This window comes from Formica exsecta, unplaced genomic scaffold (genome assembly GCF_003651465.1).
Source record: "Formica exsecta isolate Colony F162 unplaced genomic scaffold, ASM365146v1 scaffold365, whole genome shotgun sequence".
Lineage (NCBI taxonomy): Eukaryota > Metazoa > Arthropoda > Insecta > Hymenoptera > Formicidae > Formica > Formica exsecta.
The window spans coordinates 1,846,137-1,857,861 of NW_021850897.1; the positions used below are offsets into that span (position 1 = coordinate 1,846,137).

At 33.3% G+C, this 11,725-nt stretch overlaps 1 pseudogene; it reads right to left on the reverse strand.

The window, feature by feature from the left end:
• Positions 1-538: 538 nt before the first annotated feature.
• On the reverse strand, positions 539-11,627 carry LOC115239137 (annotated as a pseudogene).
• Between the last annotated feature and the right edge of the window lie 98 nt (positions 11,628-11,725).

Genomic DNA, 11,725 nt, shown 5'->3' on the forward strand with positions numbered 1-11,725 from the left:
ACTGGCCTCGGAGTGTGCTCTCTTTTCTCTTCTATCTTTCCACTCCTTTTTTATCTTCCTAATTTTTTCCTAAGCAGAGATCAACCGCAAATTTTTATCGGTCGCTTATCCAATGTTTATGCTATTGCGACGATTTTTTATTTCACGGGAAATTTATTGAATATATCTCTGCATGCCCATGTATAAATTTATACACGCATGAGAATATGCGGTAACTCGTAGAAATGTGTGACTCTGACAGAGTCTATTTATTTATTCAAAAAAAGAATTATTTTTGATTCTCTTTGACATCAAATATTAATTCCTGTTTTCTGTTTTTGTTCCTAATTGCGATTGTACCGATAAGAGATAAATAATTCTCTAAATTGTATTTAATATTTTCGTAAATACATTTCTCTATGATAATCCAGAGATAAAAAGAAGGAATAATGTGAAATATTAAATAAATTATATAACATATAAAAAACGAGATGCTATATGTATGTAAAGGATATCTTAACATATAGCATTTCGTTTTTTAAAATATTAGAAAAGAAGATGCTTGGAAAATATTTCTTTTGCATAATTATATAAAAAGGAAAATTAATATAAAACATTTGTCGAGATTTTAAGAGTTTGCATATTGAGGAAACAAAATTGTTACATATAAAATATATAAAAATAATAGCACTATAAATGAACGTAAAGACAATTGGATTAGGTCGCTGGTACAAGTTACTTTCGTGACCTTCTTTATCGCGACACACGAGAAATGTCAATTCCCAACATTTGAAGAGCACAATCACGGCGGTGTCTCTGTTACAGAGAGAGAAAGAGAGAAAAAGAGAGAGACAGCGAGAGAAAAAGAGAGAAAGAAATAAAGATTAATCATTAATGGTACGCCGGTGTCTCATGTTGAGAAAGGATCGACATGATCAACGGTGAAAGGATGGAAGAACGAAGACGAACTTATCAAGCGATGTCTCTTACTGCAAATGTATACACATAATGGTGAGCGTATTTGTGTGTGTAACGCGCGAGGGAATAATGTAACTTAACAACTTAATTGCTATTTCTTGATAACGATACAGTGCTGTAAATACGCTATATCGCAGAAGGCTCGACAGACGCTCACTATTGATATTTTCTGTTGTAGTCGTCCCGCCTATCGATCTGCTGGCTCAATGGTTGTTGCGACTTTTGGGCTGCTGCGCGAGCATCTTCTTCCTAAAATGTAAACATAAACAAATTTTTTTAGTAAACTATTCCTGTTATTAGTTTCATGAGAGATTAAATACAAAATATAATTTTTATTCAAAAGGGATTCTTTAACTGTAATCAAATAAAGTTTATTTGAATGTCACACACACACAAGCAAACATTAGAATTACGTTTCCCATCATTATATGAAGAACAATAGTATTTTTAGAAAAATTTCAGTATCTTTATTTCCAATAGTATATTTTCTTCCTTTCACATTTCGCAATTTAATTTAAAAATTGCTATTCTTCTTTGCGAGAAAAGATATAGAAATATAAAATACGATTGATGGATTCATTCGATAGTGATAGAATGTTAATTATCACGATCTATAAAGCAATTTTAATTGTACGCAAATCTCTCAGCACGAATCTATCTATGTTATGCTTCCTGCAGCGCATATAAGATTGTAGTTTTCTATCCCAACGAGAGTAAAAGCAGAAGAAAACTGGTAGCTGTTGTAGTGACACGATGATTAATGAGAGTCGAGAGAAAACTGTGTGCGATAGCAAGTAGCTACCTTTTCTCTTCTCTTTGCGCAAGTCATTTATACGATGTTGCGATCTTTAGTCTTTTCATCGATATGGATCTCTATCACGATTTCGCAAGTGCGCTCACATAGTATACGGATAACTGAATGACTTTTCACAAATCCTGCTCGTAGAAACCGTGACCTATGCTAGCTATGGCGAAACAGAAGTTTCTTCCCATAAGATCGAGGAGAACGTTTTCCATAAAGGTGAACATGAATGTGAACATAAACAGAGGTGATAAGAAGTGGCGAGAGAGAAACAAGTAGGGATAATTGAGGACAGGAAACTGTGAATGGATTTTAATGTTGAATGCAGCAATAAACTTTTATATATTATGTCTTTTTCTTTCTCTCCCCTGTCATTATGAATGAATCTTTTTTTTAATAGTTTTATATCTTATATTAAAATATCTACCCTTTAATTTTCATATTCTTTCACAAGTTTTAAATGCCAATATCTATTTTAGAATTATCTTAGTCACTCAAATTGCGAATTTAATTGCGTAAATAATTTGCAATATTTTCTTAATTAATAATAATAACAAATAAATAATAATAAAAATAATAATAAAAATAAATAATAATAAAATCTTGCATGTAAAATTACTTTATATCAGAATTTACCATTAATTAGATTCTATCTTATGGAATTTTATGAAATCTCGAATAGTCACTAAAGTAAGCGTGGAAATAGTATCCGAGGATCTTTTAGTAATTGGCGGCAGTGAGGGTTGGACGGAAGAGGAAAGATCGTGAGTATACTTACCTCTTGCTGACGAATACCCGCGTAGATGAGGTCGAGGCCTTTCTGGATCTCTTCGCTAACGGGCGGTGGCGTGGGAATGTGATCGCCCTGCGCGTGAAAGCCGGTCTCATCGGCGGTGTAGTGAATGGTGATCAGCTGTCCCTCGGGACTCGTGTAAGAGAAGGTGCCTTGCTGAACGATCGCCTCCGCCCGGTCTTCACCTTCACCGATGGTCTTGATGTAGCCGCTTTCTTCGGCGATAATGTTATTGCCCGTTTCGTAACTGCAAGATCCAAATTACCAGGATGTTAAATAATCGATTGCGCAAACGTACGGTTCAGAAATCGAGCCGCATTACATAATATTAAAATGCTCGCTGCCGAAGTTTGCAGATTCGAGACAGATTCAGGTAATGAAACTGTGCAGTATTGCATCGGTGTTTTCGGGATTACGTCAAATTATCGTGCAATGAATATTCAATGGGCGGTATAAATATATGGAGGGCATAAAATACGTTGAATCGGCGAAATATATTCACACATGTAATATATAAAGGCGAGATATATGAGAAACAAGAGATTTGAGAGATATAAAATTTTATATAATTATTTTTAGTAATTCTTTTGTTAGAAAATATTTTTTTTCAAAAATATTGTAACTAGAGTATTATCCTTGCAGTATTTAATTCTTTATTTAATAAATAATTTTTAAATATTTTTAAGGCAACTGTGTGTTGAATTTAAAATTATAGAAAATATAATTGTACCTAGTTTTATAAGTTCCATCGTGTTCCTGTTGTTTGTTCCAATGCAAGATCGGGATGGGCGTAGTAGATATAGGTCGTCTGCTATCAGTCTGTTGTCCATCATCCTGCTGATAGTTGCGTCCATGATAATTTGGATCCTGTGCCACCGCCAATCCCAGAATCATTGCTAATGCCTGAAAAATTACAAATGTTACATTCCTGTCTCGATTATAAAAATGCATGATTAAGATATATTTCGCTAAAACGCATATTTCAAACGCAGCAATGCGATCGAGGCAATTATGTCATTAAGGGAAAACGTTATGTCATAAGGTTCAGATTACGTCAGTTTGTTCCCTTTCTAATCGACATTCTGAAACTAGAGGAATCGACGGATTAAATGATCGACGAGAGTAGACACGGAAGAGAGTAATACGAATGCCAAAGTGGATTTATCGATTTCTCTGCTACGAAATCGGGCGATGCGCTCTCAGGAGATGAGTGAAAGTAAGAAGCAAATGCCAGCGCGGGTCGTTTAACTCCTGACCCATTGGGTTCGTCCCATTTCATCCCAACCTATCGTGAACCCCTCCTATATTTCTTGATATTGCGTTACTTGTTCCATTATCATTTTGATTCTACGTCTATCAATCGAATCGAGAACTTATCTTTATAACATCGTAATTTTCTTATAATTTTATTTTTGTAATTTTATAATTTTATTTACAAGGTTTATAATTGATTAATTAAAATCTATTTATCTGCATTCATGACTATTAAGAAAAAGAAAAAGAAAAAGAAAATGATAAATATAATATAATATACAGATACAATATTAATTGCTAGAGAATTTTTTTAAAGAAAATATTACATCATGAGTGAATATGTTTAAATATTTGATGAAAGTGATTGCGAAAACTAAAGATTCATATCAATCTTTAGATTATGTAAAACTCTGGGTTTTAATCCCACGCAGTTCTTATTTCATCACTTCAACGATGCATCTCGCGCATACTAATTAATAAATGCGACTTGTGTCGCAATGTATTAACGACAATGATGACAGGTTCTTAAGATTCTACAAGCATCACTTTTTCCGCTACTATCTTTTACCAGATAATTCTTTTGATCAAATATATAATTTTCTCAAATTTTCTTTTATTATTATATTTTAAGTTGCTCAAATTCTATTAAGTTTTAAAATTAATTTTTCAAAATCTTTGCTTTCATTGTCAGTAAATTTTATTTTAATATATATTTATGTCTCTTTCTCTGAAAATTAAAAGAACAGACGGTAAAAAATAAGCTAAATAAAAAATAAGTAAAATTAATGTTATTCGACATTGATAAAACTAATTAATAATATCCCCCTTTTTTATGCCTATGCAGTGAGTTAATGAGAAACAATGAAAGAACACAATGTTAATTCTTCTGCCCTGAAGAGGCAGAACCGCGTCGCGCTTGATTAACGTTCCGGAAGACGGTCCCCGCGGTTACTTACCACGTATTTCATCCTGACTCACGAGATGTGCGCCTCGTAATAAGACAAGTTGACGTAAAGTCCCGTGCTAGTACGATGGAGTACAAACGCAAGGAGATAGTCGCAAACCAACGAGATCGACTGCGATCCCAGGAGAGGAAAGAAATCCTCTTTTATACCCACTCTCACTTTACCCCTACTCGAGAACGCCTCGAAAGATGCTTCGTGTGCTTTATGGCGAGAAGCCTACATATTTACCAAAGTAAATGCATGTGTGGGATCGTCGCTTCTTTCGAGAGCGATCGTGTCGAGATCTCCCCGAGATCGTAATACCAAGAATCGTCCTGCTCCGATTATCTCATTGCCCGAAACGACCTTACTCTTGGCTGAAACCTATCATCGTTCTTTCGATAGCTTTCCAATGGTTGCTATTGTTTGCAAAAACACATTATATGCTCGACTTCATTCCATGATAAAATTATGGCTTTAGTGAATCGATTAATACATTGATCTATATATTTGTATCGATATAGTTCATATATATATCAATCTAAAATATTAACCTAAATATTAATGATTTATATATATATCAATCTAAAATATTAAGATGTTTCGTGAAAGTATTATCCGCGATAATTAAAAATTATTTATTATTTACTAATTTACATGAAATATTTCTATTGTGTAATTTTTCTACTGTGTAATATTTATATTGTGTTACGAAGAAATTTCATATGTATATATAAAGGTAAATTATATATAATAATGATCCAGTGTCAAATAATATTAAAGCACTCAAGTTTCTCAATTATTTCTCGCATCGTCATCGCAGATGATTCGAAACTTTCGTGTCTCTTCCGGTGGAATCGTGGGTGCGGATCCTTCTGGATCCATGTACTCTCGTATAGTTTTACGAATTATGAGATCGGCAAGACAATGGGCGAGGAACACATTCTAATATGCATACTTACATATGCATCAGAGAATGCGCGTAATAATGCCATCGCAACAGCCCACGATCAACGGCCTGCGACTGCGCTTCCGATTAGCGCAATGCGTTTGTTGTTACGCGGCCTTCGGATTGCTCTCGCGCGATTCTTTCTACTTTATCGAGAAAACCGAGAAGATGTATTCTTTTGCAACAGTTACGTTCCCAAACTTTTAAAATTTTGAAAGCAGAGGATTATTTACTTTAATTAGATTTTAAAACACTAACGTATATGATGAAAAGGCTCTAACTTGGCTCGTTATACAATGATGATCTATATGATATTCGCTGAGATTTAATCAAGCATTTTATTATTTAACATTCAAATAATCAAGATTCTAATGCGGAGATGAAAATTAGTGAAAGTTACTGCGGTTCGCGTTAGTCATGTGCATAAATAAATAATTATGAGCTGTTCAATCTGAAGAATCATATATATGTCATAATATTATATATCAATTTCTTTACATATTTTTATGCTGTCATTTATGTCATTAATTTCTTAACGGAATCTAATTAATGGTAAAATTAAGATGATTTAGAAATCGTCGTCTTCTTCCGATTCTCTTGCACTCTGTCATTCCTCTTATTTGAAGGAGTTTATAAAAGGAGAGAAGACACCCCGCGATATTATTACGCAAACGGATAGATATGCTAACTACTTTCACGTCGAGGAGCCGTTGACTTCCGACGCGACATAAAATCTATAATCTCACGCCTCTAGAAGCATCTCGAATATTATGTCTAGTCGAGCATTGGTCGATGTTACAGCGCAACTTCTTGCTCATATAATCTAATGAGCATTTCTCACGGAAGATGGAATACAGCTGCGATTAAATCGATCATCGATTACCATAGAATATCAATTATGATGTAATCGTTATACATAATACTTAATGCCATACATTTTATACCTATAATCGCCGTTACATCAAATAAAATATACATTAAATATATTATCTCACACCATTAAGTAATTATTTCTTCGTAAAAAAAGTTAAAAAGAAAAATTTCACATCACGATTGATCGTACATGATTACCATAACCGTACGAGCGCGATTGTAAAAATTGTTAAATTTTTGTATAACTTAATACAGTATTAAAAAGGCATTATACACAAGGACATTTTATTATCACAACAACATACATGATCAGGACATATCGGAGACACATGCATTTCGTACAGGATTTAATCTCTGCAAAAAAATTGTAAGAAATATTAATATATTAATATTAGTATTACTTTTCTTTGATATATTTCGCTTACCATCTCTTTCTATTTACGATGCGGGACAAGCTTGTTGCGACACTAGAATAAATTATACAAGTCTCAGTTATATTATTTAATATAAAAAATGACATTTAGAATTATAAGAATTTTATAAGAATTACTTTCGTAAGCCTTAACAGGGGGACAAGAGGTGGAACAGGATGACAGTGGAACGAGAGTTCCAGGCGGAATGTAGCTAGAAAAAAAATTATAAATTTATAAATTTATAAACAGACAAAAAAAGTATAATAATAATTAATTATAAAATAAACTATAAAATAAATTATGAAAATCTAAATTATAACAAATAATTGAATAAAAGTAAAAAGATCAAACCTTAAATTGTATGTGGTATTATCTTCCATAGGATTAACGGGTGGATAATAGGTACTAGCCACAGCCCATGGTTTCTCGATTTGATCAGCTGGTTCCACGGGTTGGTAACTCAATCGCATCGTGGTCTCGGATTCCATCGGAATCTCAGAGTGCTGATACTTGTATATAGGTGCGTATGATTTATTAGGCAGCAGACATTCATGATTGTTCGGTATGTAAGATAATCTATGGGTTGTGCAGGCTGAAATAATCATACGTTGAAAATAATAAATTAAATGAAATAATCATACAATGTTTCCAAGATCCTTTAATAAGAAAGGAACCTTGTCAAAGAAGCAAATATTGCAAATTTTAGTAATGTTATATAAAAGACTACATATATGTTACATTATGTAACTTACATTCTAGCGGCGAAGGCGAGACAGTGAGATTGTTTTCCTGTCGAATCTCTGTCGGCGGCATCACCTGCTTCCAGGTGTAATCGTGCTTCTGAGTAGTTTCGTCTTGCATCGGGCCTCTGCCTAACAACTGCTTATCGCAAGGCGTGATAGGCGTTTCCTGTTTGACGCACCAATTGCCCAGGAAACTCAGCTGCAACAAGAGCGAGATTGATTCATGAAATTTCAAATATGAAAATCAATTTCCAGATTATAAAAAATTTAGATTATAAAAAATTTTTTGATTAATAGAACGATTATCTCGTTTCAGACATGTTCTACGATGTTGAAATGATAAAGTTAATCGACGTCCTCAATCTTACAGGAATACTTATTGTTGTCATTTCGTTACAATAGCATTACGGCTTGATAGAAAGATGGCTGTCAAATCAATCTGAGAGACGACGCAACGATTGTTAGGCAATTCGAGAAAATTATCTCGTAATCATCGCATAATGCACTCGATAATGTGATCATTGACCCGACTTAATGTATCATCCGCGAATCGAATACACCGTGAAGATGCAAATCCGCACTAGTTTGCTCACCCGATTAACGGTGTCGTGAGAGAGCGGACATGGCGAAAAAATTATATTGCCAGGCTGGCGAATGGGATCTGGTGGCTTGTCACCGCCACACCCGAAATAGCTAAGCCGATATGTGGTATTGTCATCGAAGCAGCAACCGACATTTAATAAGTTTTCGTTCTCTTGCAGAACGATAGGTTCGGGAGGCTTTTCACCGCAGTGGGGCCAGTAACTCAGTTTATAAGTCGTGCATCCGTCCATCGGCGTCACCGGGCGACAGTATTCTCTTCTTGGTTGTTCCTCCTGAAAAAAGAAATATAAATAATTATATATTTAATATTCATACATAATAAATATTTATAAAAAAATATAATTTAATTTGCATACAAATATTACAAATTACTAGTAAAAAATTATATTAGTATAATTTAAAGTAATAGATATCCAAAAATACATATACAACACAAAATTATTTAGAACACTCGTAGCTTATTAAAAACATGGATGGATAAAATAAATTTCGTAAAAATAAAAAAATAGAATCATTGCTAAATCGCTCACTTTTACAGGGATCTCGTTCGGCCAATAGCTAAGCCTGTATGTCGTACAACCTTCCATTGGTACATCCGATTTGACATATTTATTAACGGGCGCATAAGAATATGTCGGAAGCAAACAGGAGGAGTTATAGTAGCTCAAGCGGTAGGTCGTATCATCTGATTTTGATATGTTATTAATTAATTAATTAAACAACATTGCAAATTTTAATATAATTAAAATACCACATTAAGTTTCATCCTTATCAAATACTGAAGATTACTAAATTATAATTGCATAAAATTAAAATGGATATTCTTATCTAGCCCCATAGAAATTACCGCATAATGCAGCACAGGGACGATACAAATTATCCTCCGTTTTGATCGGTTGAACGCGATCCGTGTATTTCCACGAATAATCGTGTTTTTGTGTCGTAACATCTTCCATCGGACCTCTACCTAGTAATTGTTTGTCACATGGTGTTATCGGCGGATCTGTTTTCACGCACCAGTTGCCAAAATAGCTCATCTAAAAAAGCAATTAAATTCCAACAACAGTTCCGACAATTAGGTTGTCAACAAATCGACGTAAGTATAAAATGCTGGCATACTTTATGCGTCGTTTCGTCAGATATTGGGCCGTCACTGCATGTCAGGTTATCCTCGGGACGGATGGGCTCCACTGCAGTACTGGGGCCCTCCCAGTAAGAGAGTCGATATGTTGTATTTTTTTCCATTGGGACGTCCGATTTTGAATAATACTAGAAAGGAAGTTACAGATGTAACTTTGTAACATAGAAAATCAGCAAAAATATCTTTATAAATTCACTACAAATTAGAAAAAAAAAAAAAACATTTTCTTCTTCAATATTAGTTTCCCAATTAAATATATGTCAAATACGATAATTTTGGAAAACCATGGTAAAAGTATTGTTCTATTCTATACACAAATTTTCCTTGGATTACTTACATGAATGGGCGCGAAGGATTTTGATACCTCCGGCTGAATATATTTCTGTAAAAAAATATCATTTTTTCTCTCTCTCTAATTTATATGTCTCTTTAAAATGTATAAATAAATATATAAATACAATTGAATTGGAACATGTCAACTCACGTAGCATGTGGGCTGTGGTACACAGCAGCAGCAACAGTTGCAACATGAATCATGGCCTAGCTAAAATATGTTCCAGAAAAAAAAACGTGGAGTGTAGATCGAATAAAGAAATTATTAAGATATCAAATACACAAGTATTACAGAGTGATCTTTTTTTCTGTAAGCTCACCCGAATTTTATTTTTTGCCTCAATAATCGACTGCCGTGGAGTTTGCTTATGTCTGCAGTAATGAAAATTATGTATTTATTTTTAAAGTGTTTATTTAAAAAAAATATGTTTGTGTAAATATACGATCAATAAATATGATGCCAAAATCAAAGTTCAATTAACGAGTTATTGCGGTGTCAAAGCTCACGGATCAGGGGGGCAGATCTCCATGATTCTTGGTATAATTTGTATCAATGCCGGTATCTCACATCGAATATCACAAAAATAGATGGAAGAAATTTAGTTAGATTCTCATAATTTTTAAATATTTTGGATAGTAACAAAAATGTAAAACGGCCGAGTCGTGTGACGTTATTCACTACCACTTCGAGATACTCGTGAAATTTCCAATCGTTGAAAAACAGATAAGTTCGTTTTATGATAACCTCACATTATGTATGTGCTTATGTAAATTTATGGCAAAAATTCAATTTTTATTTTAAACCAACAAAATGTAACGTAATTTATTAAATATCTAACAAAATTGATTAAAATATTGAGGAATTTCTGAAAAATACAGCAGGATAAAAAAGTTCATTTGAATTTTATTAATCAAGTGTACAGTTATGGCAAAAATTCAATTTGTATTTTAAACCAACAAAATGTAACGTAATTTGATTAAAATATTGAGGAATTTCTGAAAAATACAGCAGGATAAAAAAGTTCATTTGAATTTTATTAATCAAGTGTACAACTATAAGTTTGCATAAATCATGTAAAAAACCGAAATACGAACAGACACACATACACACATTCCATTAGTCAGAATCAGTCGTCGATTTTATATCAGACGAGAGCTACGCAATTCACAATAAAACGCTGAAACGAATAATAGCTAAGGGTACGAATAAAATTTAATATTTTCTTTAGCCTAATTTATAGTTTAAAATTAAAATTTAGATATTACTATGTATTTAATTGTAAGATTACGTTATTATTGTGTACTCGACAACAAATATAAAGTTAGTTTCTCTTGGCCAAAAATATATCAGAGCGTATATTGATACGCTATATTCAGAAAGTATCTATCTATAAAATACCACGTAAGCTACAGAACACCAGTGTAAACAAATAAACGGATTTAAGTTAGCGTAAAACCAAATCGTTGCGTTATTTCCGGAGAATGAGTGGTCGCGACCGCAAGTAGAAGCGGTATGTCGGCTGCGTCGAGATCAAGAAATATATGTCAAATACGATAATTTTGGAAAACCATGGTAAAAGTATTGTTCTATTCTATACACAAATTTTCCTTGGATTACTTACATGAATGGGCGCGAAGGATTTTGATACCTCCGGCTGAATATATTTCTGTAAAAAAATATCATTTTTTCTCTCTCTCTAATTTATATGTCTCTTTAAAATGTATAAATAAATATATAAATACAATTGAATTGGAACATGTCAACTCACGTAGCATGTGGGCTGTGGTACACAGCAGCAGCAACAGTTGCAACATGAATCATGGCCTAGCTAAAATATGTTCCAGAAAAAAAAACGTGGAGTGTAGATCGAATAAAGAAATTATTAAGATATCAAATACACAAGTATTACAGAGTGATCT